This window comes from Lolium perenne, chromosome 7 (assembly GCF_019359855.2).
Source record: "Lolium perenne isolate Kyuss_39 chromosome 7, Kyuss_2.0, whole genome shotgun sequence".
In the NCBI taxonomy this organism is placed as follows: Eukaryota; Viridiplantae; Streptophyta; class Magnoliopsida; order Poales; family Poaceae; genus Lolium; species Lolium perenne.
In genome coordinates, this window is record NC_067250.2 from 45347739 (window position 1) to 45372684 (window position 24946).

The following is a 24946-nucleotide window of genomic DNA, read 5'->3' on the forward strand; positions in this document are numbered from 1 at the left end:
ATACCGATGATCAAACCTCGGACAAGTAAAATATCGCGTGACAAAGGGAATCAGTATCATATGTGAATGGTTCATTCGATCACTAAGTCATCGTTGAATATGTGGGAGCCATTATGGATCTCCAGATCCCGCTATTGGTTATTGGTCGGAGAGAGATCTCAACCATGTCTACATAGTTCGCGAACCGTAGGGTGACACACTTAAGGTTTGATGTCGTATTAGTAGATATTGAATATGGAATGGAGTTGGAAGTTTTGTTCGGAGTCTCGGATGGGATCCAGGACATCACGAGGAGTTCCAGAATGGTCCGGAGAATAAGATTCATATATAGGAAGTCATTTTATAAGTTTGAAAATGATCCGGTGCATTTATGGAAGGTTCTAGAAAAGTCCGGAAGAAATCACTATGGAAGTCGGAGTCCCTCCGGGACTCCGCCTAGCATGGCCGGCCAACCCTAAGGGGGTGGAGTCCCAGGTGGACTCCACCAAGGTGGCCGGCCACCCCCCTCCAAGGAAAGGTGGGAATCCCACCTTGAGTGGGAATCCCACCTTGGGTAGGTTTCCCTACACATGGAAGGTTTTGGTTTGGGGTCTTATTCGAAGACTTGTAGACCAACTCTTGGGGGTTCCACCTATAAAAAGAGGGACAAGGGGAGGGGGCGGCCACACCAAAGCCACCTTGGCCGCACCCCTATAGTGGCGGCACCCCCCTCTCCCAAACCCTAGCCGCCCCTCCTCCACCACCTCTCCCGCATACGCTTAGCGAAGCTCCGCCGGAGATCTCCATCGACACCCCACCACGCCGTCGTGCTGCCGGGATTCCAAGGAAGATCTACTACTTCCGCTGCCCGCTGGAACGGGGAGAAGGACGTCGTCTGCATCAACACCGAACGTGTGACCGAGTACGGAGGTGCTGCCCGATTGTGGCACCGTCAAGATCTTCTACGCGCTTTTGAAAGCGGCAAGTGATCATCTTCTGCAACAACGAGATCTAATCTCGTAGGCTTTGGAAATCTTCAAGGGTTAGTCTCATTCATCCCCTCGTTGCTACCGTCTTCTAGATTGCATCTTGGTTTGGATTGCATTCTCGCGGTAGGAATTTTTTTGTTTTCTATGCTACGAATCCCTACAGTGGTATCAGAGCCGTGTCTATGCATAGATTGGTTGCACGAGTAGAACACAATTGTTTTGTGATGCTTTGTTGTCTTTAGTTTGAGTACTTTGCATCTTTGTGGCATAGTGGGATGAAGCGACTCGGGCTAACTTTACATGACCGCGTTCATGAGATTTGCTCCACGCTCGACATGCAACTAGTATTGCATAAGTGGCTTTGCGGGTGTCTGTCTCTCCTACTATAGTGCAGATTCAATTTACTCTTCTATTGACAACACTAGTATCACCGTTGTGGTTCATGTTCGTAGGTAGATTAGATCTTACTCGAAAACCCTAAACCACGTAAAATATGCAAACCAAATTAGAGACGTCTAACTTGTTTTTGCTGGGTTTGGTGATGTGATATGGCCATAATGTGATGATGAATATGTATGAGATGATGATACGTCTCCAACGTATCGATAATTTCTTATGTTCCATGCGTGTTTTATGATGATACACACATGTTTTATACATACTTTATGTCATATTTATGCATTTTCCGGCACTAACCTATTAACAAGATGCCGAAGAGCCAGTTGCTGTTTTCTGCTGTTTTTATTTTCAGAAATCCTAGTAAGGAAATATTCTCGGAATTGGACGAATCAACGCCCAGGGTCTTATTTTTCCACGAAGCTTCCAGAAGTGCGAAAGGGAAACGAAGTGGGGCGACGAGGCGGCCACACAGTAGGGCGGCGCGGCCAGGGCTTGGGCCGCGCGGCCCTGGCGTGTGGGGCCCTCGTGGCGCCCCCTAACCTACCCTTCCGCCTACATAAGCCTTCGTCGATAATAACTCCAGTACCGAGAGCCACGAGACGGAAAACCTTCCAGAGACGCCGCCGCCGCCAATCCCATCTCGGGGGATTCAGGAGATCGCCTCCGGCACCCTGCCGGAGAATCATCTCCCGGAGGACTCTTCACCGCCATGGTCGCCTCCGGAGTGATGTGTGAGTAGTTCACCCCTGGACTATGGGTCCATAGCAGTAGCTAGATGGTCGTCTTCTCCTCATTGTGCTATCATTGTTAGATCTTGTGAGCTGCCTAACATGATCAAGATTATCTATTTGTAATGCTACATGTTGCGTTTGTTGGGATCCGATGAATAATGAATGCTATGTTATGTTGATTATCAATCTATCATCTATGTGTTGTTTATGATCTTGCATGCTCTCCGTTATTAGTAGAGGCTCTGGCCAAGTCGTTACTTGTTACTCCAAGAGGGAGTATTTATGCTCGATAGTGGGTTCATGCCTCCATTAAATCTGGGACAGTGACAGAAAGTTCTAAGGTTGTGGATGTGATGTTGCCACTAGGGATAAAACATCAATGCTATGTCTAAGGATGTATTTGTTGATTATATTACGCACCATACTTAATGCAATTGTCTGTTGTTTGCAACTTATTCCTGTTGGGTGTTCGGATGATAACCTGAAGGTGGACTTTTTAGGCATAGATGCATGCTGGATAGCGGTCTATGTACTTTGTCGTAATGCCCAATTGAATCTCACACTACTCATCATAACATGTATGTGCATGGTCATGCCCTCTATATTTGTCAATTGCCCAACTGTAATTTGTTCACCCAACATGCTATTTATCTTATGGGAGAGACACCACTAGTGAACTGTGGACCCCGGTCCTTTCTTTACATCGAATACAATCTACTGCAATACTCGTTCTACTGTTTTCTGCAAACATCATCATCCACACTATACATCTAATCCTTTGTTACAACAAGCCGGTGAGATTGACAACCTCACTGTCACGTTGGGGCAAAGTAATTTGGTTGTGTTGTGCAGGTTCCACGTTGGCGCCGGAATCCCTGGTGTTGCGCCGCACTACACTCCGCCGCCATCAATCTTCAACGTGCTTCTTGGCTCCTACTGGTTCGATAAACCTTGGTTTCTTACTGAGGGAAAACTTGCCGCTGTACGCATCACACCTTCCTCTTGGGGTTCCCAACGGACGCGTGTTGTACGCGTATCAAGCTCTTTTTCTGGCGCCGTTGTCGGGGAGATCAAGACACGCTGCAAGGGGAGTCTCCACTTCCAATCTCTTTACTTTGTTTTTGTCTTGCTTTATTTTATTTACTACTTTGTTTGCTGCATTATATCAAAATATAAAAAAATTAGTTGCTAGCTTTACTTTATTTACTATCTTGTTTGCGCTCTCCATATTAAAAACACAAAAAAAATTAGTTACTTGCATTTACTTTATCTAGTTTACTTTATTTACTATTGCTAAAATGAGTAATCCTGAAGTTGAAGTTCGTTCGTTTAAGCAACAAGGGGGAGAATGTTTAAAAGATGCTTGGTATAGAGTTAGTGATGCTCATAATAGGTGCACTAAGAAACACTCCACCACTATCTTACTCGGGAATTTTTATGTTGGTATCTCTAACTGGAATAGATATGTTCTTGATTGTCTCGCGGGAGGTAATTTCCTAGGCACTCCTGCTTTAGAAGCTAGTTGCATTATTGAGAGTCTATTTGGAATACCACCTATTAATGAAGTTAAAACTGAAATCTCTCTTGAAGATGTCATGAAAAAGTTGGAGACCATAGAGCAAAATCTTCCAAGTATTGAGACTAATTTGGGAGTATTACTTAATAGCACTGATAAACTTGATAAATCTCTAGGTGGAATTAATGAGAGATTTGCCATCTTAGAAGCTTGTGCTATTCATGATAATCAAACCCAAAGGATTAGTGACCTTGAAGAAGCTATGGGGACCTTGGGTTCAACTTTTTCTTCTATTAAGTTTAAGGAGAAAGCTTATGTGGGTAAGGAGCAAAAGTTCATGTATGTCTCTAAGGTGCCTAAACCAAAAAACCATTATAGGCCTAAAATTGACAAAGCCCTTAATACCACTCTAGATAATGGAGCATCTAAGATACCTAATGTGACAAGTTATGAAAATTATGATGTTGATGCTTCGTCTCTTGATAATACTTGATACACACTTTCTGCGCCTAGCTGAAAGGCGTTGAAGAAAAGCGCTTATGGGAGACAACCCATGATTTTACTACAGCACTTTTATTTTATATTTGAGTCTTGGAAGTTGTTACTACTGTAGCAACCTCTATTTATCTTTATTTTATTGCATTGTTGTGCCAAGTAAAGTCTTTGATAGTAAGGTTCATACTAGATTTGGATTACTGCGCAGAAACAGATTTCTTGCTGTCACGAATTTGAGCAGTAGTCTCTGTAGGTAACTCAGAAAAATCTGCCAATTTACGTGAGTAATCCTCAGATATGTACGCAACTTTCATTCAATTTGAGAATTTTCATTTGAGCAAGTCTGGTGCACCTAAAAAATTCGTCTTTACGGACTGTTCTGTTTTGACAGATTCTGCCTTTTATTTCGCATTGCCTGTTTTGCTATGTTTGATGGATTTCTTCATTCCATTAACTTTCAGTAGCTTTGTGCAATGTCCAGAAGTGTTAAGAATGATTATGTCACCTCTGAACATGTGAATTTTGATTATGCACTAACCCTCTAATGAGTTGTTTTGAGTTTGGTGTGGAGGAAGTTTTCAAGGATCAAGAGAGGAGGATGATACAATATGATCAAGGAGAGTGAAAGCTCTAAGCTTGGGGATGCCCCGGTGGTTCGTCCCTGCATATTTCAAGAAGACTCAAGCATCTAAGCTTGGGGATGTCCAAGGCATCCCCTTCTTCATCGACAACATTATCAGGTTCCTCTAGTGAAACTATATTTTTATTCCATCACATCTTCTGTGCTTTACTTGGAGCGTCTGTATGTTTTTGTTTTTGTTTTGTTTGAATAAAGTTGGATCCTAGCATTCATTGTGTGGGGGAGAGAGACATGCTCCGCTGTTGCATATGGACAAATATGTCCTTGGCTTTACTCATAATGTTCATGGCGAAGGTTGAAACTGCTTCGTTAATTGTTATATGGTTGGAAACGGGAAATGCTACATGTGGTAATTGGTAGAATGTCTTGAATAATTTGATACTTGGCAATTGTTGTGCTCGTAAGGATCATGTTTAAGCTCTTGCATCATATACTTTGCACCTATTGGTGAAGAAATACATAGAGCTTGCTAAATTTTGGTTTGCATGATTGGTCTCTCTAAGGTCTAGATATTTTCTAGTAAGGGTTTGAACAACAAGGAAGACAGCGTAGAGTCTTATAATGCTTGCAATATGTTTTTTATGTAAGTTTTGTTGTACCGGTTCATACTTGTGTTTGCTTCAAATAACCTTGCTAGCCTAAGCCTTGTATTGAGAGGGATTACTTCTCATGCATCCAAAATCCTTGAGCCAAATACTATGCCATTTGTGTCCACCATACCTACCTACTACATGGTATTTCTCCGACATTCCAAAGTAAATTGCTTGAGTGCTACCTTTAAATTTCCATCCTTTATCCTTGCAATATATAGCTCATGGGACAAATAGCCTAAAAACTATTGTGGTATTGAATATGTACTTATGTATCTTATTTCTTATTAAGTTGCTTGTTGAGCGATAACCATGTTCCTGGGGACGCCATCAACACTTTGTTGAATATAATGTGAGTTGCTATGCATGTTCGTCTTGTCTAAAGTAAGGGTGATTTATCATGAGTTGAATGGTTTGAGTATGCATATTGTCAGAGAAGAGCATTGGGCCGCTAACTAAAGCCATGATCCATGGTGGATGTTTCAGTTTTGGACAACTATCCTCAATCTCTTATGAGAATATCATTTGTTGTTGAATGCTTATGCATTAAAAGAGGAGTCCATTATTTGTTGTCTATGTTGTCCCGGTATGGATGTCTAAGTTGAGAATAATCAAAAGCGAGAAATCAAATGCGAGCTTTCTCCTTAGACCTTTGTACAGGCGGCATAGAGGTACCCCTTTGTGATACTTGGTTAAAACATATGTATTGCGATGATAATCCATGAAAATCCGAGCTAATTAGGACAAGGTGCGAGCACTATTGGTAATCTATGCATGAGGCTTGCAACTTGTAGGATATAATTTACATAATGCATATGCTTTATTACTACCATTAACAAAATTGTTTCTTGTTTTCAAAATAAAAGCTCTAGCACAAACATAGCAATCGATGCTTCCCTCTTCGAAGGGCCTTTCTTCTACTTTTATGTTGAGTCAGTTCACCTACTTCTCCCCATCTTAAGAAACAAACACTTGTGTTAACTGTGCATTGATTCTTACATACTTGCTTATTGCACTTATTATATTACTTTATGTTGACAATATCCATGAGATATACATGTTACAAGTTGAAAGCAACCGCTGAAACTTAATCTTCCTTTGTGTTGCTTCAATGCCTTTACTTTGAATTTATTGCTTTATGAGTTAGCTCTTATGCAAGACTTATTGATGCTTGTCTTGAAAGTACTATTCATGAAAAGTCTTTGCTATATGATTCAGTTGTTTACTCATTGTCTTTACCATTGCTTCGGATCGCTGCATTCATTACATGTGCTTACAATAGTATTGATCAAGATTATGATAGCATGTCACTTCAGAATTTATCTTTGTTATCGTTTACCTACTCGGGACGAGTAGGAACTAAGCTTGGGGATGCTGATACGTCTCCAACGTATCGATAATTTCTTATGTTCCATGCTTGTTTTATGATGATACACACATGTTTTATACATACTTTATGTCATATTTATGCATTTTCCGGCACTAACCTATTAACAAGATGCCAAAGAGCCAGTTGCTGTTTTCTGCTGTTTTTGGTTTCTGAAATCCTAGTAAGGAAATATTCTCGGAATTGGCCGAAATCAACGCCCAGGGTCTTATTTTTCCACGAAGCTTCCAGAAGTCCGAAAGGGAAACGAAGTGGGGCGACGAGGCGGCCACACAGTAGGGCGGCGCGGCCAGGGCTTGGGCCGCGCGGCCCTGGCGTGTGGGGCCCTCGTGGCGCCCCCTGACCTACCCTTCCGCCTACATAAGCCTTCGTCGATAATAACTCCAGTACCGAGAGCCACGAGACGGAAAACCTTCCAGAGACGCCGCCGCTGCCAATCCCATCTCGGGGGATTCAGGAGATCGCCTCCGGCACCCTGCCGGAGAGGGGAATCATCTCCCGGAGGACTCTTCACCGCCATGGTCGCCTCCGGAGTGATGTGTGAGTAGTTCACCCCTGGACTATGGGTCCATAGCAGTAGCTAGATGGTCGTCTTCTCCTCATTGTGCTATCATTGTTAGATCTTGTGAGCTGCCTAACATGATCAAGATCATCTATTTGTAATGCTACATGTTGCGTTTGTTGGGATCCAATGAATAATGAATGCTATGTTATGTTGATTATCAATCTATCATCTATGTGTTGTTTATGATCTTGCATGCTCTCCGTTATTAGTAGAGGCTCTGGCCAAGTCGTTACTTGTAACTCCAAGTGGGAGTATTTATGCTCGATAGTGGGTTCATGCCTCCATTAAATCTGGGACAGTGACAAAAAGTTCTAAGGTTGTAGATGTGCTGTTGCCACTAGGGATAAAACATCAATGCTATGTCTAAGGATGTATTTGTTGATTACATTACGCACCATACTTAATGCAATTGTCTGTTGTTTGCAACTTAATACTGGAGGGGGTTCGGATGATAACCTGAAGGTGGACTTTTTAGGCATAGATGCATGCTGGATAGCGGTCTATGTACTTTGTCGTAATGCCCAATTGAATCTCACACTACTCATCATAACATGTATGTGCATGGTCATGCCCTCTATATTTGTCAATTGCCCAACTGTAATTTGTTCACCCAACATGCTATTTATCTTATGGGAGAGACACCACTAGTGAACTGTGGACCCCGGTCCATTCTTTACATCGAATACAATCTACTGCAATACTCGTTCTACTGTTTTCTGCAAACATCATCATCCACACTATACATCTAATCCTTTGTTACAGCAAGCCGGTGAGATTGACAACCTCACTGTCACGTTGGGGCAAAGTAATTTGGTTGTGTTGTGAAGGTTCCACATTGGCGCTGGAATCCTGGTGTTGCGCCGCACTACACTCCGCCGCCATCAACCTTCAACGTGCTTCTTGGCTCCTACTGGTTCGATAAACCTTGGTTTCTTACTGAGGGAAAACTTGCCGCTGTACGCATCACACCTTCCTCTTGGGGTTCCCAACGGACGCGTGCTGTACGCATATCAGATGATCATTATTGTATTGTGGCAACCGACAGGAGCCTTATGGTTGTCTTTAAATTTCATGTTGAGTAGTATTTCAAAGAAGTTGTAATAGTTGCTACATGGGAGAACAATCATGAAGATGGCGCCATTGACCTTGACGCTACGCCGAAGATGATGGAGATCATGCCCGTTGATGATGGAGATCATGTCCGTGCTTTGGAGATGAAGATCAAAGGCGCAAAGACAAAGGGGGCATATCATATCACATATGAATTGCATGTGATGTTAATCCTTTTTATGCATCTTATTTTGCTTAGATCGCGACTGTAGCATTATAAGATGATCCCTCTCACTAAAATATCAAGATAATAAAGTGTTCATCCTTAGTAGCACCGTTGCCAAGACTTGTCGTTTCGAATCATCTCGTGATGATCGGGTGTGATAGATTCAACAAGTGCATACAATGGGTGCAAGCCAGTTTTGCACATGCGAATACTAAGGTTGCCTTGACGAGACTAGCATGTACAGACATGGTCTCGGAACACGTGATACCGAAAGGTAGAGCATGAATCATATGATTGATATGATGAACACTTTGAGTGTTCGCCATTGAAGTTACATCTTGTCTCGTGATGATCGGACTTGGTGTGGTGGATTTGGTTCGTGTGATCACTAAGACAATTCGAGGGATATTGTTTTGAGTGGGAGTTCACCTAGTTTTTAAATTTTGTTGAATTAAAATTTGAACTCAATTTGTCATAAACATTAGTCTAAACTATTGCAAATATATGTTGTAGATCATGGCGTCCCCAATCAATTTTAACCAGTTCCTAGAGAAAGAAAAGCTTAAGAGCAACGGTAGCAACTTCACCGACTGGTTCCGTCATGTGAGGATTTTCCTCGCTGGTGGAAACCTGCAATATGTGCTTGATGCACCGCTAGGTGACCCTCCTGCAGAAACTGAAACCGATGAAGTAAAGAATGTTTACGCGACTCGGAAAACTCGGTACTCTCAAGTTCAGTGTGCCATCCTATGCAGTCTGGAAGCCGATCTTCAAAAACATTTTGAGCACCACGATTCTCATGAGTTGGTCAATGAGCTGAAAGCTATCTTTGAAACTCATGCGGCCGTGGAATGCTATGAAGCATCGAAACACTTCTGCAGTTGCATGATGGAAGAAGGCAGCTCCGTTAGTGAGCACATGCTCGCCATGACCGGGCATGCGAAGAAACTCAGTGACTTGGGAATAGTGATTCCTAACAGACTGGGGATTAATCGTGTCCTTCAGTCACTGCCACCTAGTTACAAGAACTTTGTGATGAACTACAATATGCAGAACATGAACAAAGAGTTACCTAAACTCTTCGCCATGCTGAAATCTGCTGAGATTGAGATAAAGAAAGAGCACCAAGTGTTGATGGTCAACAAGACCACCAGTTTCAAGAAACAGGGCAAGTCTAAAGGCAAATTCAAGAAGGGTGGCAAGAAAGCTGCCGCGCCTCTTGTGAAACCTAAGACTGGCCCTAAGCCTGATGCTGAGTGCTATTACTGCAAGGCGAAGGAACACTGGAAGAGTAATTGCTCCAAGTATTTGGCTGATCTGAAGAGCGGCCTTGTCAAGAAGAAGAAAGGTATATCTGATATACATGTTATAGATGTTTATCTCACTGGTTCTCGTACTAGTACCTGGGCATTTTATACTGGTTCGGTTGCTCATATTTGTAACTCGAAACAGGAACTACGGAATAAACGAAGACTATTGAAGGATGAAGTGACGATGCGCATTGGAAATGGATCCAAGGTCGATGTGATCGCTGTCGGCACACTCCCTCTACATCTACCTTCGGGATTAGTTTTAAACCTCAATAATTGTTATTTTGTACCTGCGTTGAGCATGAACATTATATCTGGATCTTGTTTAATGCAAGACGGTTATTCATTCAAGTCTGAGAATAATGGTTGTTCTATTTTTATGAATAATATCTTTTATGGTCACGCACCTGAAAAGAATGGTTTATTTCTATTAAATCTCGATAGTAGTGATACACATGTTCATAACATTGATGCTAAGCGAATTAAATTGAATGATAATTCTACTTATATGTGGCACTGTCATCTTGGTCATATTGGAGTGAAACACATGAAGAAACTCCATACCGATGGATTACTTGAATCACTTGACTTTGAGTCACTTGATAGATGCGAAGCATGTCTAATGGGAAAAATGACTAAGACTCCATTCTCTGGTATTATGGAGCGAGCTACAGACACTAGTAGGGAAATGCTTATAGGTGGAGCTTAGTTTTGTGGCGCACCGGCAGAAATGCGCCACAGAAAGATTTTTTGTGGCGCACGAGAAAAAATGCGCCACAAAAATAAGCTATTTTTGTGGCGCACTACTGAACCGTGCGCCACAGAAATTATGTGGGGCCCACATCCTGCCACCACCAATTATTAGTGTAGGTATTTCTGTGGCGCACATGGCGTGCTGCGCCACAGAAATAAGTGTTTCTGTGGCGCACTGGTTCTGGTGCGCCACAGAAGTAGTTGATTCTGTGGCGCACTTGTGCTGGCGCGCCACAAAAATAGCGCCTTCTATATCCAACCGTACCCCCTCCTCCCCGCCCGTACTTCCTCCTCCACCCCTCTTCCTCTCCCTACCACCGCGCGCCGCCGCCTTCCATGGTGAGCGTCGCCGTCGTCGTCGCCGCCGTGGCCTCCTTCCTCCGCGAGGGCCGCATGCCGCCACGCTCCACCCATCCCGCCACCAGCAGCACAAGCCACTGCGGCGTGGAGGAGGAGGGGCCACCGCATGGAGGAGGAGGGGCCGGCTCAGCGTCAAGGAGGAGGAGCCGTCGTGTCTTCCTCCTCCTCCACCCCTACCATCATCGTCAACCTCCTCCTCCACCCCTACCCGGCCCCTCCCTCTTCCTCTACCCGGCCCCTCCTCCAACAGCATCGTCGGTGAGCTCCACCTCTCCCCTCCCCTCCCTCTTCCTCTCCCGTGCGGGCACAAAGTGCTCGACGAAATTACTGGATCATCAAATGTTTCCCTTTGTCCCTGGTTAATTGCCTCCTTAATTGATGCCTTATGATCCAAATTACTATATTATTGGATTGAGTGATATGGCTACTGCTTGTTTGCTCTCCAAATTACCAAGTGTTGAATATATAATCCCTTTGGAGCATCTGCCCCATGCTATATATGTGTATTTGACCATGCTTATGATGGATTTCTTTTAAGGACTCTAGCTAGATTAGAGGGGAAAAAGTTGCTGCTTTGTTGCCTATGATAATGGATCATCAAATGTTTCCCTTTGTGCCTGGTTGCCTCCTTAATTGATGCCTTATGATCCAAATGACCCAAGTCCCTTGCATGATCCCATTTGTCCCTAATGTTGCTTAATATGAATAAATTCCCTCTAATCACCATTTGGAGATCAAGACTAGTTCTTGATTTCCATTAGCTAGACTCCAATATTAAAAATGTCTCCCAAATATGGAGACAAACATTTTAACATTACCCCAATGTTATTTCTCTCAAATGGACAGTTTCTGATGGTATGCTTGCTCCTCACTGTACTTTATCAATTCCCTACTGATCCTAAGTACCCATGAATATCTGGTGGTGTTCTTCTGCTGTTTAGTTACTATCAACACATGTATTTGCATGTGTGTGTGAGCTGCTTGCAGATGTTTATCCACTGTTGGCCTTTATTCTTGGTAGCTCAAAGTGTCATGCACTTACTGGATCATCAAATGTTTCCCTTTGTCCCTGGTTAATTGCCTCCTTAATTGATGCCTTATGATCCAAATTACTATATTGTTGGATTGAGTGATATGGCTACTGCTTGTTTGCTCTCCAAATTATCAAGTGATGAATATATAGTCCCTATGGAGCATCTGCCCCATGCTATATATGTGTATTTGACCATGCTTATGATGGATTTCTTTTAAGGACTCTAGCCAGCATCACTTGGTCACTACCAAGTGATGAGTAATCCCTTATGGTACCCCAGCTTTGTTTTGAACTCAACTGAGTAATGATAAATTTCTATTTCTTGTTGGCTTTGATGAAAATAGAGATATCCACAGTAGGGGATCATGTAAATGAATGCCACTGTGGTATCCTTTGAAGAAAATGGACTGTTTCTAATGGTTTTAAAAGGCTAGGTGGTGCTAGGTGATTAAGTTGGCTACCAAGACTTGTCTCATTTGGTTAGCTGGGATATGTTATGTGTTGTTGCTTGTTTAGGCATATCTATCACTTACTGGATTTAATGGTTCTTGATTGGCCTCTCTTTTGCCAGCATCACTTGGTCTATATACCAAGTGATGAATAATCCCTTTGGAGCATCTGCTCCATGCATGCTATCTGTGTTTGAGCATCTTGACTTATGTCACCATGGTTGCTGGTTTGTTGGTGTTTTTGTACTTGCCGATGATTAGATGGTTGGTCGATCACTCGTACACTCGGGGGTGGAGCAAGTGAGCCTGGTGTGATAGCACAAATATCAATATCTTTTGCATCCTACCTGGCCTCACTTACTCCATCCCTGGATGTTAATATTTGTTTCGACCAACAAAGTATGAGGCATTCCATTTAGTTCATACTAGCTACTTCTTAATTGCATTGGCCTTTCTTCCATTTTAGTGCCGATGATTAAATTGTTTGGTCACTTGTACACTCTGGGGTGGGGCCAGTGAGCCTGGTGCGATGGCACAAATATCAATCTTGTTGGAGATATGCCGAAGAGGCAATAATAAATGGTTATTATATATCTTTGTGTTTATGATAATGTTTACATACCATGCTATAATTGTATTAACCGAAACATTGATACATGTGTGTTATGTGAACAACAAGGAGTCCCTAGTAAGCCTCTTGTATAACTAGCTTGTTGATTAACAGTTGATTAGTTTCATAATCATGAACATTGGATGTTATTAATAAACAAGGTTATATCATTGTATGAATGATGTAATGGACACACCCAATTAAGCGTAGCATAAGATCACGTCATTAAGTTATTTGCTATAAGCTTTCGATACATAGTGACCTAGTCCTTATAACCATGAGATCATGTAAATCACTTATACCGGAAAGGTACTTTGATTACATCAAACGCCACTGCGTAAATGGGTGGTTATAAAGGTGGGATTAAGTATCCGGAAAGTATGAGTTGAGGCATATGGATCAACAGTGGGATTTGTCCATCCCGATGACGGATAGATATACTCTGGGCCCTCTCGGTGGAATGTCGTCTAAAGTCTTGCAAGCATATGAATAAGTTCATAAGAGACCACATACCAAGGTACGAGTAAAGAGTGCTTGTCAGGAGACGAGGTTGAACAAGGTATAGAGTGATACCGATGATCAAACCTCGGACAAGTAAAATATCGCGTGACAAAGGGAATTGGTATCGTATGTGAATGGTTCATTCGATCACTAAGTCATCGTTGAATATGTGGGAGCCATTATGGATCTCCGGATCCCGCTATTGGTTATTGGTCGGAGAGAAGTCTCAACCATGTCTACATAGTTCGCGAACCGTAGGGTGACACACTTAAGGTTTGATGTCGTTTAAGTAGATATGGAATATGGAATGGAGTTCGAAGTTTTGTTCGGAGTCTCGGATGGGATCCAGGACATCACGAGGAGTTCCGGAATGGTCCGGAGAATAAGATTCATATATAGGAAGTCACTTTCCAAGTTTGGAAATGATCCGGTGAATTTATGGAAGGTGGTTTCTAGAATTATCCGGAATAAATCACTATGGAAAGAGGAGTCCCGGAGGGACTCCACAAACCCTAACCAGCCAACCAAGTGGGAAGGTGGAGTCCATGGTGGACTCCACCTCCTTGGCCGTCCAAGAAAAGGGGAAAGGGGAGAGTCCCTGTCCCTCTAGGTTTCGTCCATAAGGCAGTTTTTCTGTTGGGGTCTTATTCGAAGACTTTGGGCAAACCCTTGGGGTTCCACCTATATAATGAGGAGGAGAGGGAGGGGGCAGCCCATGGCTTGGCCGCACCACCCCTGCCCCCTTGAGGCCGGCGCCCATGGCACCCCCTCTCCCCAAACCCTAGCACCCCTCCTCCACTACTTCTCCCGCATATGCTTAGCGAAGCTCCGCCGGAGATCTCCATCGACACCGCCACCACGCTGTCGTGCTGCCGGGATTCCGAGGAGGATCTACTACTTCCGCTGCCCGCTGGAACGGGGAGAAGGACGTCGTCATCAACACCGAACGTGTGACCGAGTACGGAGGTGCTGCCGGATCGTGGCACCGTGATCAAGATCTTCTACGCGCTTTTGCAAGCGGCAAGTGATCGTCTACCGCAGCAATAAGAGCCTACTCTTATAGGCTTTGGAAATCTTCAAGGGTTAGTCTCGTTCATCCCCTCGTTGCTCCCATCTTCTAGATTGCATCTTGGCTTGGATTGCGTTCTCGCGGTAGGAAAATTTTTGTTTTCTATGCAACGAATCCCTTCAGTGGTATCAGAGCCATGTCTATGCATAGATGGTTGCACGAGTAGAACACAATGGTTTTGTGGGCGTTGATGCTCTTGTTGTCTTTAGTTTGAGTACTTTGCATCTTTGTGGCATAGTGGGATGAAGCGGCTCGGACTAACTTTACATGACTGCGTTCATGAGACTTGTTCCTCGTTCGACATGCAACTTGTATTGCATAAGAGGCTTTGCGGGTGTCTGTCTCTCCTACTATAGTGAAGATTCAATTTACTCTTCTATTGACAACACTAGTATCACCGTTGTGGTTCATGTTCGTAGGTAGATTAGATCTTACTCGAAAACCCTAAACCACGTAAAATATGCAAACCAAATTAGAGACGTCTAACTTGTTTTTGCAGGGTTTGGTGATGTGATATGGCCATAATGTGATGATGAATATGTATGAGATAATCATTATTGTATAGTGGCAACCGGAAGGAGCCTTATGGTTGTCTTTAAATTTCATGTTGAGTAGTATTTCAAAGTAGTTGTAATAGTTGCTACATGAGGTGAACAACCATGAAGACGGCGCCATGAACCTTGACGCTATGCCAACGATGATGGAGATCATGCCCGTTGATGATGAAGATCATGTCCGTGCTTTGGAGATGAAGATCAAAGGCCCAAAGACAAAAGGGCCATATCATATCACATATGAATTGCATGTGATGTTAATCCTTTATGCATCTTATTTTGCTTAGAACGCGACGGTAGCATTATAAGATGATCCCTCACATTAATATCAAGATAATAAAGTGTTCTCCCCTCGTATGCACCGTTGTAACAGTTCATCGCTTCGAAGCATCTCGTGATGATAGGATGTGATAGACTCAACGTTCACATACAACGGGTGTAAGCCATGTAGCACACGCGGAATACTTGGGTTTGTTTGACGAGCCTAGCATGTACAAACATGGCCTCGGGACAACGGAAACCGAAAGGTTGAACACGAGTCATATGGATGATATGATCAACATGTTGATGTTCACCATTGAAGCTACATCATCTCACGTGATGATCGGTTTTGGTGTAGTGGATTTGGATCGTGTATCACTTAACAACTATGAGGGATGTTGTATTAAGTGGGAGTTCATTAGTAATTAGATTAAAACATGAACTAATTATCATAAACATAGTCTAAGTAGTATTTTAAATTAATTTTGAAGTATTGGCATCCGTTTTCTACCATGCGCTAGTCTTGTTATTGAGATAGAAATACTGTTAAAATCTGACAAGAAACTTTACGGATTGGTACCGTATTGTTAAAGAATCAAGAATTGATTAAGTCCTATTGCAAACTTTTAGTAAACCTCACATTGTTGATTCAAAGAGCTATGGTTTCAATTAGTACCTAAAGTTATCTTGTCTCCGTGAAACTTGAAGTTCAAATCTGTTTGAAAAGTAAGGAGCTAAAAATTTAGTTTTCAGAAATAATCAAGGTATGAGATATATGTGATATCTAAGACCTTATTGCAAGATGATAGAATATAAATTTGGTGAGACTACATAAACTCATAAGTTTTATGGGAATGTATGAAGGTTGAACACGCCAGGCGTCACAATCCTCCAACTATTGGGGCACTAATAATATTCGCATATCCATGAAGTTATCATCCTTAGTATGCACTGTTGCTAAGACTCGTCGTTTCGAAGCATCACATGATGATCGGGTGTGATAGATTCTACGTGTGCATACAACGGGTGCAAGCCAGATTTGCACATGCGAATACCAAGGTTAAAACTTTACAAGCCTAGCATGTACAGACATGGTCTCGGAAAGTCGTCATGATATGATGGATAAAATTATGAGTGAAATTGTTCATCATATTACAAAGTTACTAATAGTGAAATCTGAAACACTTGTCATATGATGATCAAACTTAAAGTAAGAACCTCAAGGTTATTGGTATTTGACCAACAAACCTAGAAGTTAATAATGTTAAAGTGTTTCTCTGAATAATGAGGAAAGCTAAAAGAGAAACTTCAAAAGATATTTTGGCAAAAAGAAAAGAAAAGACTAGAAAGTCTAGCTCAGGTGTATATAAATGATATACATGTTATGGTTGTATTCCTAGTTAAGTCACACTATGAAATTCTTGGGTATTAGTACTATATTGGTTGGTATGAAGTGTCATACAAAACAACGCAATACAAGAATACAATGGCCTAAGTGACTGACAAGGAATATGATAGGAATGCACGTCTGGAACAAAATAAAGTGTTATTATGTTCGTCGTTAGCATTCTATCTAGCCCTTAGAATTTATAATAAAAACTTAATAATTGTTATTTTGCTCTGGTCAAATGAAAACAATGAGTTGTTCAAATTATGACATTACTCCATGTACGATGGATAAGTTATTATAAATCTTAATGGTGAAACACACATACATAAACACTGACGCTAAAATGTCATAAGGCAAATGATTTGAATTCCACTTATTTGTGGAACCGCCATTTAGGTCATGTTAGAAAGGAACGCATGAAAGAACTCCATGCAAATGGATTTTTGGAGTCATTTGATTTTTGAATCATTTGGCGCTTGCAAATCTTTTCTAAAAGAGAATGATTAAAATACCGTTCATAGGCCAAGAGTTGAACGGGCAACAAACTTAGTGGAAAAATACATGATGATGTATGTGGTTCACTGGGCATAGTTGTGTGCGGGAGATTCTTCTACTTCATGAAAACTTTCAACAATGAATTAAGTATATATACGTGGATATATTCGATAAGGAAGAAGTTTGAAATTTTTGAATGGATTCAAATAAATTTTAGCATGAAGTGGAAATCATCGTAATAGAAAAGTCAAATATCTATGATTGGATCATGGTGGAAATATTTGAATTACGAGTTTTAGCGAACATCTAAGAGAGTCATGAAATTGTTTTACAACTCACATTTCTTGGAGTATCATAATGATGATATAGTATCCGAGAGGTGTATCCAAACCTTGTTGGATTAATGATGAGATAAAATATTATGACGCCATTATATTTTTGTGGATTATGCTTTAGTGACTACCGCTTTTACACTAAATAGAGCATCATCATGATCCGTAGAAATGACACCATACGAGTTATGGCATGGGTATGAATCCTAATAGTATTTTCTTAAATTTTGGTATGCATAGCATAAGTAAATAAGTTTACAACCAAAATCGGATGAATGTCTTTGTTGATTATCCCAGAGAATTGATTGGGAATTCTTCCCACTATGGAGACAAAGACAAAAGTGTTTGTCAATGTTTCTTATTTCCAAGAAATTGTTTCTAGCGAAGTATTTGAGTGGGAGGACAATAGAACTTGATAAGGTTTATGAACCTGAGCATAATGATCAGAGTAGCGCAGCATCGGAATTGGTTCCGGAAGCGGCCACGACGATCATGGCTCCCATGACTACAAAGTGTTTTAGCCATGGAGATCGAAGTACATATTGAACCTTGTAGGTATGGTTTACTTTGTGATCAAATAAATGATTTGTGGACAAAGGATTGATTTTGAACAATGATAAACCAACTACAAACAAAGAAGTTATGATGGGCCCTGACTCCGTTAAAATGGCTATACGCCATGAAATCCAAGATAGATGAATACTTTTTGAAAGTAAATGGATCTATAGACTTGGATGAAATATCCTTGAAGAAGCTCGACTTGTCGAAAAATTGTTTACAACAAAGTTCAAAGAGTTGACTATGATAAGATTAGAACTTCCGTAGCAATGCTTATAGTCTATGTGGATTATTCTAGTAATCACTACATATTTCTTTTATGAGATATGCTAGTAGGATGCAAAATACATTACTTATCAGAAGTATGTATTAAAGGTGTATACAAGATACAACCAAGAGTTTTGCTGGTCCGTGGAATACTAGATAGGTATACAAACTTCAATTGGATGAAGTGAGTATCGCGGAGTTGGAATCTTCACCAGATGAAATAGTCAAAGAGTTTTTGATTTCATCAGAAACAATGAAGAGGCTTGCATTTGCAAGAAATTAAGTGGGAGCGCTGAGACATATTTATAATACTTTATGTAGATGACATATAGTTGGTTATAAATGATGTAATTATATACTTGATTAAAAAGGTTTCATTGAGAAATTAACTTCAATGAAAGGATATGGACTGAAATAAATTTAGTGTCAAGATCTATGAAGATAGATTGAAACACATAATAAGTTTAAGTCAAAGTACATAGAATGGATATTGAAGTAGTTCAATATAGAAATATTAAGAAAATGTTCTTATCATGTGAAGTTTTAACAAGACTTGAGTGTATCTGACACTCAATGAGTAAAAACACATGAGTGATTATAGATCACAAATAATATGTACACAATCAGATGTCATGTGCTCTTAAAAATGTTATGAGCATGATTCATGTGATGATCATTGAAAAACAGTAAGAATATTCTTGAGTACTTAAGAAGAACCAAGGATATATATATATAGTTTTGTATGGAGAAATGACAAACAAATCGCTGTAAGGTGTTGCACCGATATTTGTTTTGTCACATATGAAAAATAAAATTTCAATCTCAAATTAGAATAAGTGTTGTTTAAAAGGTAGCACAATGAGATAGAAGTTGTCTATGCTAGATTTAGAAGAGTTCTAAATATTGTGACGGATTCTACAAAAGAAGGCAGAGTATGTCATTGTTTTGACAATGACAAAAGATGTTAAAGTCAAGAGGTTCTTTGAGAACTTGGTGTAGTTCCGACAGAGTCAGAACTTTGAAAGCTATATTGTGTGTGACAATATTAGTGACATATTTCAGACCGCGGAATTAAGGTTCCACCAGAAGACTAAACATATTTAATGCCGACTCATTTGGAAATGAGCGATGTGTTGAGACGCAAATGAATTACAAAATACATACGTTTCTGAGCGTGTCAGATCCGTTGACTAAAACCTCTCCCGTGAGAAATACATGATAAATCACCGGAAGGCCAAGGTGTTATATCTTTACAAATGTAAACTAGATTATTGACTCTAGTGCAAGTGGGAGACTGTTGGAGATATGCCCAAGAGGCAATAATAAATGGTTATTATATATCTTTGTGTTTATGATAATGTTTACATACCATGCTATAATTGTATTAACCGAAACATTGATACATGTGTGTTATGTGAACAACAAGGAGTCCCTAGTAAGCCTCTTGTATAACTAGCTTGTTGATTAATAGATGATTAGTTTCATAATCATGAACATTGGATGTTATTAATAAACAAGGTTATATCATTGTACGAATGATGTAATGGACACACCCAATTAAGCGTAGCATAAGATCACGTCATTAAGTTATTTGCTATAAGCTTTCGATACATAGTGACCTAGTCCTTATAACCATGAGATCATGTAAATCACTTATACCGGAAAGGTACTTTGATTACATCAAACGCCACTGCGTAAATGGGTGGTTATAAAGGTGGGATTAAGTATCCGGAAAGTATGAGTTGAGGCATATGGATCAACAGTGGGATTTGTCCATCCCGATGATGGATAGATATATTCTGGGCCCTCTCGGTGGAATGTTGTCTAAAGTCTTGCAAGCATATGAATAAGTTCATAAGAGACCACATACCACGGTACGAGTAAAGAGTACTTGTCAGGAGACGAGGTTGAACAAGGTATAGAGTGATACTGATGATCAAACCTCGGACAAGTAAAATATCGCGTGACAAAGGGAATTGGTATCGTATGTGAATGGTTCATTCGATCACTAAGTCATCGTTGAATATGTGGGAGCCATTATGGATCTCCAGATCCCGCTATTGGTTATTGGTCGGACAGAAGTCTCAACCATGTCTACATAGTTCGTGAACCGTAGGGTGACACACTTAAGGTTTGATGTCGTTTAAGTAGATATGGAATATGGAATGGAGTTCGAAGTTTTGTTCGGAGTCTCGGATGGGATCCAGGACATCACGAGGAGTTCCGGAATGGTCCGGAGAATAAGATTCATATATAGGAAGTCACTTTCCAAGTTTGGAAATGATCCGGTGAATTTATGGAAGGTGGTTTCTAGAATTATCCGGAATAAATCACTATGGAAAGAGGAGTCCCGGAGGGACTCCACAAACCCTAACCAGCCAACCAAGTGGGAGGGTGGAGTCCATGGTGGACTCCACCTCCTTGGCCGGCCAAGAAAAGGGGAAAGGGGAGAGTCCCTGTCCCTCTAGGTTTCGTCCATAAGGCAGTTTTTCTGTTGGGGTCTTATTCGAAGACTTTGGGCAAACCCTTGGGGTTCCACCTATATAATGAGGAGGAGAGGGAGGGGGCAGCCCATGGCTTGGCCGCACCACCCCTGCCCCCTTGAGGCCGGCACCCATGGCACCCCCTCTCCCCAAACCCTAGCACCCCTCCTCCACTACTTCTCCCGCATATGCTTAGCGAAGCTCCGCCGGAGATCTCCATGCCATCGACACCGCCACCACGCCGTCGTGCTGCCGGGATTCCGAGGAGGATCTACTACTTCTGCTGCCCGCTGGAACGGGGAGAAGGACGTCATCATCAACACCGAACGTGTGACCGAGTACGGAGGTGCTGCCGGATCGTGGCACCGTGATCAAGATCTTCTACGCGCTTTTGCAAGCGGCAAGTGATCGTCTACTGCAGAAATAAGAGCCTACTCTTATAGGCTTTGGAAATCTTCAAGGGTTAGTCTCGTTCATCCCCTCGTTGCTCCCATCTTCTAGATTGCATCTTGGCTTGGATTGTGTTCTCGCGGTAGGAAATTTTTTGTTTTCTATGCAACAAATCCCTTCAAATCTCTTGTGCATCCTACCTGGCCTCGATGACCTCATCCCTGAATGTCAATATTTCTTTCGACCAACAAAGTATGAGGCATATGATATCTAGTTGAGATACCACTTGGCTCTTTCTTCCATTTTAGTGCCGATGATTAGAATGTTTGGTCACCTATACGCCGCAATATACTTTGTAGACGGGCCCCCCTTTCCCCGGCCGCCGTTCCGTGAACGAGTCCTTGACGAGACAACAACGCCGACATGCCTCTCCGGCGCAGAACCATGCCAGTCCCAGCCGCCTCCCTTGTGGCCGCGTCTCCTGCGCTCTGCGCTTTTCTCCATGGCCGGACTACGATTGGACACACCGAGAGAATAATGATAATAGCCATCACCACTATCGTCAGACTCCACAGGTGTCGAGTACTTTGCAGCAGATGCCACTTTTGTTCTCTCGCCGTCCAGTACGTGAACGAGTCCTTGATGCAAAGACGGCGCCGGCCTCCCTAGCATCATACCGACCCCTGTTGCCGCGCTTCAGGCCGTGTCTCACGCGCCCTGCACCTTTCGCCTTCTTGCCCGGTGAACGAATAGACTAATCGTTGGAATAAGGAAGCCGATGACGGTCGATCACAATCTAATCTTGCGACCGGCCGTCATCGGTTTCCTTATTCCAACGATCAGTCTATTGGTTCACCGGGCAAGAAGGCGAACAGTGCAGGGCGCGGGACACATGGCCTGAAGCGCGGCAACACGGGTCGGCATAATGCTGGGCAGGCCGGCACGGTCTTTGCATCAAGGACTCGTTCACTGGACGGCGAGGGAAGAAAAATGGCATCTGCTGCAAACTGCTATGCACCTGTGGTGATGGTGATTATCATTATTCCCCCGGTGAGTCCAATCGTGCTCCGGCCATGGAGAAGAGCGCAGGAGACGCGGCCACAAGGGAGGCGGCTGGGACTGTCGTGGTTCTGCGCCGGAGAGGCAGATCGGCGTTGTTGTGTCGTCAAGGACCCGTTCACGGAACGACGGCTGGGGAAAGGGGGCCCTTCTGCAAAGTATACTGCGGTGTATACTGCAACTATGGTTTCTGACCATAGTATTTGTGTTGACCAACAATGTATGAGGCACTTATTCCATTTTGTCATTCCATTTGCTTTGGTATTTTCAAAATGCCGATGATTAAAATGTTTGGTCACCGTACACTTGGGGGTGGCGTAAGTGAGCCTGGTAAGATAGCACAAATATCAATCTCTTGTGCATCGGACTTGGTCTCACTTACGCCATCCCTGAATGTTAATATTTGTGTTGACCAACAATGTATGAGGCACTTATTCCATTTTGTCATTCTATTTGCTTTGGTATTTTCAAAATGCCGATGATTAAAATGTTTGGTCACCGTACACTTGGGGGTGGCGTAAGTGAGCCTGGTAAGATAGCACAAATATCAATCTCTTGTGCATCGGACTTGGTCTCACTTACGCCATCCCTGAATGTTAATATTTGTGTTGACCAACAATGTATGAGGCACTTATTCCATTTTGTCATTCCATTTGCTTTGGTATTTTCAAAATGCCGATGATTAAAATGTTTGGTCACCGTACACTTGGGGGTGGCGTAAGTGAGCCTGGTAAGATAGCACAAATATCAATCTCTTGTGCATCGGACTTGGTCTCACTTACACCATCCCTGAATGTTAATATTTGTGTTGACCAACAATGTATGAGGCATTTATTCCATTTCTCTTGTGCATCGGACTTGTTGGTCTCACTTTCTTCCATTTTAATCATAGTAGGAACTGGATGAAGACCCCGATGCAAGCGAGCCTGGTGGGTAGAGAGGAGGGAGCAAAGGAGGAACCGGATGAAGACTACTTTGTATCTCGAAATTGTGAAATTTTTATGAATTAAGAGTTGTATGCAAAACATTTGACACTTGCCACTATATATGTAACTCGATCGGGCTCTAAGTACTGTGATGATGATGTATAATGTTGCTATGTTATATGTGTCAATATTATATCTGTCTATCTGTCTATATTATACCTGTATACTGTGTACAAAACCTGTATAAAACCTGTATAATACACCAGGGAGCACAAAAACGAGTATACATGTACATTGTTCCGTGGCGCACCAAAATAGAATTTAGTGGCGCACCTTTTTCTGTGGCGCAGCACGTCCATATGCGCCACAGAACAACTTAATTCTGTGGTGCATGGTCAGGTGCGCCACAGAAATCCTATTTTTGTGGCGAAGTTTCTGTGGCGCACCGCCCGTGCGCCACATAATCAAAATTTCGTGCGCCACTGATGAGGCTTTTCCTACTAGTGAGACTTATTGGAAATCATGCATACCGATGTGTGCGGACCAATGAGTGTAGCCTCGCGCGATGGTTATCGTTATGTTCTAACCTTCACAGATGATCTGAGTAGATATGGGTATATCTATTTCATGAAACATAAATTCGAAACTTTCGAGAAGTTTAAGGAATTTCAAAGTGAAGTAGAAAATCAACGTAACAAGAAGATTAAATTTCTACGATCTGATCGCGGAGGTGAATATCTGAGTTATGAGTTTAGCATGCATTTAAAGAAATGCGAAATACTTTCACAATTGACACCGCTGGGAACACCACAACGAAATGTTGTGTCCGAACGTCGTAATCGAACTCTCTTAGATATGGTTCGTTCTATGATGTCTCTTACTGATTTGCCGTTATCATTTTGGAGTTATGCATTAGAGACAGCTGCATTCATTTTAAATAGGGCACCATCTAAATCCGTTGAAACGACACCGTATAAACTATGGTTTAATAAGAAACCTAAGCTATCGTTCCTTAAAGTTTGGGGTTGCGAAGCCTATGTAAAAAAGTTACAACCGGACAAGCTAGAACCCAAAGCGGAGAAATGCGTCTTCATAGGATACCCTAAGGAAACTATAGGGTACACTTTCTATCACAGATCCGAAGGCAAAATCTTTGTTGCTAAGAACGGAACCTTTCTTGAGAAAGAATTTCTCACTAAAGAAGTGACTGGAAGAAAAGTAGAACTCGACGAGATTACTGAATCTTCTCGTTGATCGAGTAGCGCGATGCGGAAGTTGTTCCTGTGCCGCCTGCACCGGTAACAGAGGAAGCTAATGATAATGATCATGAAACTTTGAGCGAGATAGCTACTGAACCTCGCAGATCGACAAGGGAACGTGCCACTCCTGACTGGTATGATCCTTGTCTAAATGTCATGATTGTGGACAACAATGATGAAGACCCTGCGATGTATGAAGAAGCGATGATGAGCCCAGATTCCAACAAATTGCAAGAAGCCATGAAATCCGAAATGGGATCCATGTATGATAACAAAGTGTGAACTTTGGTAGGCTTACCTGATAGCCGCAAGGCTGTCGA